General features: G+C 49.5%; 7 non-coding genes and 1 pseudogene across 7 annotated transcripts in view; all 8 read right to left on the reverse strand.

The window, feature by feature from the left end:
- The window catches only part of LOC128485192 (5S ribosomal RNA), a 119-nt gene extending 91 nt beyond the window's left edge, over positions 1 to 28 (reverse strand). Inside the window, exon 1 of the ribosomal RNA XR_008351539.1 lies at positions 1 to 28. This exon is cut by the window's left edge and continues 91 nt beyond it. This is a non-coding gene — a ribosomal RNA (5S ribosomal RNA).
- Positions 29 to 240: 212 nt separating this feature from the next.
- Positions 241 to 349, reverse strand: LOC128487712 (uncharacterized; annotated as a pseudogene).
- Positions 350 to 624: 275 nt separating this feature from the next.
- On the reverse strand, positions 625 to 743 carry LOC128488321 (5S ribosomal RNA). The gene has a single exon (XR_008353740.1). It is a non-coding gene; the product is annotated as a 5S ribosomal RNA (ribosomal RNA).
- A 213-nt stretch (positions 744 to 956) lies between these two features.
- Positions 957 to 1,075, reverse strand: LOC128486790 (5S ribosomal RNA). The gene has a single exon (XR_008353069.1). It is a non-coding gene; the product is annotated as a 5S ribosomal RNA (ribosomal RNA).
- Positions 1,076 to 1,296: 221 nt separating this feature from the next.
- Positions 1,297 to 1,415, reverse strand: LOC128486704 (5S ribosomal RNA). The gene has a single exon (XR_008352989.1). It is a non-coding gene; the product is annotated as a 5S ribosomal RNA (ribosomal RNA).
- Positions 1,416 to 1,648: 233 nt separating this feature from the next.
- Positions 1,649 to 1,767, reverse strand: LOC128485926 (5S ribosomal RNA). Its single transcript, XR_008352252.1, has one exon. It is a non-coding gene; the product is annotated as a 5S ribosomal RNA (ribosomal RNA).
- A 231-nt stretch (positions 1,768 to 1,998) lies between these two features.
- LOC128488322 (5S ribosomal RNA) lies at positions 1,999 to 2,117 on the reverse strand. Its single transcript, XR_008353741.1, has one exon. It is a non-coding gene; the product is annotated as a 5S ribosomal RNA (ribosomal RNA).
- Positions 2,118 to 2,347: 230 nt separating this feature from the next.
- LOC128488323 (5S ribosomal RNA) lies at positions 2,348 to 2,466 on the reverse strand. The gene has a single exon (XR_008353742.1). It is a non-coding gene; the product is annotated as a 5S ribosomal RNA (ribosomal RNA).
- Positions 2,467 to 2,500: the final 34 nt, after the last annotated feature.

Raw genomic sequence — 2,500 nt, forward strand, 5'->3', positions numbered from 1 at the left:
GCGCTTTCAGGGTGGTATGGCCGCAGGTGCGAAAGTTTTTTATTTTACTTCTCTTATTCTGCTGCTGCTGCTGCTGCTGCTGCTGCTGCTGCTGCTGCTGCTTGTCGTCAGACAGAAAGAATTATAAGCCCTGGGACAGGACAGAGAAGGTGAGAAGGTTCAAATAAGGGTTTAAAGCTTTGATGATGAGCAAGAAACACATGGCAAAAAGCTCTCCCCGGACTGTGAGAAAAAATTAAAAGCCTACAACACCTGGTATTCCCAGGCGGTCTCCCATCCAGGTACTAACCAGGCCCAACCCTGCTTAGCTTCCAAGATCAGGCGCTTTCAGGGTGGTATGGCCGCATGTGTGAAAGTTTTTTATTTTACTTCTCTTATTCTGTTGCTGCTGCTGCTGCTGCTGCTGCTGCTGCTGCTGCTGCTGCTGCTGCTGCTGCTGCTGCTGCTGCTGCTGCTGCTGCTGCTGCTGCTGCTGCTGCTGCTGCTTGTCGTCAGACAAAAAGAATTATAAGCCCTGGGACAGGACAGAGATGGTGAGAAGGTTCAAATAAGGGTTTAAAGCTTTGATGATGAGCAAGAAACACATGGCAAAAAGCTCTCCCCGGACTGTGAGAAAAAATTAAAAGCCTACAACACCTGGTATTCCCAGGCGGTCTCCCATCCAGGTACTAACCAGGCCCAACCCTGCTTAGCTTCCGAGATCAGACGAGATCGGGCGCTTTCAGGGTGGTATGGCCGCAGGTGTGAAAGTTCTTTATTTTACTTCTCTTATTCTGTTGCTGCTGCTGCTGCTGCTGCTGCTGCTGCTGCTGCTGCTGCTTGTCGTCAGACAGAAAGAATTATAAGCCCTGGGACAGGACAGAGAAGGTGAGAAGGTTCAAATAAGGGTTTAAAGCTTTGATGATGAGCAAGAAACACATGGCAAAAAGCTCTCCCCGGACTGTGAGAAAAGAAAAAGCCTACAACACCTGGTATTCCCAGGCTGTCTCCCATCCAGGTACTAACCAGGCCCAACCCTGCGTAGCTTCCGAGATCAGACGAGATCGGGCGCTTTCAGGGTGGTATGGCCGCAGGTGTGAAAGTTTTTTATTTTACTTCTCTTATTCTTCTGCTGCTGCTGCTGCTGCTGCTGCTGCTGCTGCTGCTGCTGCTGCTGCTTGTCGTCAGACAGAAAGAATTATAAGCCCTGGGACAGGACAGAGAAGGTGAGAAGGTTCAAATAAGGGTTTAAAGCTTTGATGATGAGCAAGAAACACATGGCAAAAAGCTCTCCCCGGACTGTGAGAAAAAATTAAAAGCCTACAACACCTGGTATTCCCAGGCGGTCTCCCATCCAGGTAGTAACCAGGCCCAACGCCGCTTAGCTTCCGAGATCAGACGAGATCGGGCGCTTTCAGGGTGGTATGGCCGCAGGTGTGAAAGGTTTTTATTTTACTTCTCTTATTCTGTTGCTGCTGCTGCTGCTGCTGCTGCTGCTGCTGCTGCTGCTGCTGCTGCTGCTGCTGCTGCTTGTCGTCAGACAAAAAGAATTATAAGCCCTGGGACAGGACAGAGAAGGTGAGAAGGTTCAAATAAGGGTTTAAAGCTTTGATGATGAGCAAGAAACACATGGCAAAAAGCTCTCCCCGGACTGTGAGAAAAAATTAAAAGCCTACAACACCTGGTATTCCCAGGCGGTCTCCCATCCAGGTACTAACAAGGCCCAACCCTGCTTAGCTTCCGAGATCAGACGAGATCGGGCGCTTTCAGGGTGGTATGGCCGCAGGTGTGAAAGTTTTTTATTTTACTTCTCTTATTCTTCTGCTGCTGCTGCTGCTGCTGCTGCTGCTGCTGCTGCTGCTGCTGCTGCTGCTGCTGCTGCTTGTCGTCAGACAGAAAGAATTATAAGCCCTGGGACAGGACAGAGAAGGTGAGAAGGTTCAAATAAGGGTTTAAAGCTTTGATGATGAGCAAGAAACACATGGCAAAAAGCTCTCCCCGGACTGTGAGAAAAGAAAAAGCCTACAACACCTGGTATTCCCAGGCGGTCTCCCATCCAGGTACTAACCAGGCCCAACCCTGCTTAGCTTCCGAGATCAGACGAGATCGGGCGCTTTCAGGGTGGTATGGCCGCAGGTGTGAAAGTTTTTTATTTTACTTCTCTTATTCTGTTGCTGTTGCTGCTGCTGCTGCTGCTGCTGCTGCTGCTGCTGCTGCTGCTGCTGCTGCTTGTCGTCAGACAAAAAGAATTATAAGCCCTGGGACAGGACAGAGAAGGTGAGAAGGTTCAAATAAGGGTTTAAAGCTTTGATGATGAGCAAGAAACACATGGCAAAAAGCTCTCCCCGGACTGTGAGAAAAAATTAAAAGCCTACAACACCTGGTATTCCCAGGCGGTCTCCCATCCAGGTACTAACCAGGCCCAACCCTGCTTAGCTTCCGAGATCAGACGAGATCGGGCGCTTTCAGGGTGGTATGGCCGCAGGTGTGAAAGTTTTTTATTTTACTTCTCTTATTCTGC

This window comes from Spea bombifrons, chromosome 3 (assembly GCF_027358695.1).
Source record: "Spea bombifrons isolate aSpeBom1 chromosome 3, aSpeBom1.2.pri, whole genome shotgun sequence".
Classification (NCBI taxonomy): Eukaryota; Metazoa; Chordata; class Amphibia; order Anura; family Pelobatidae; genus Spea; species Spea bombifrons.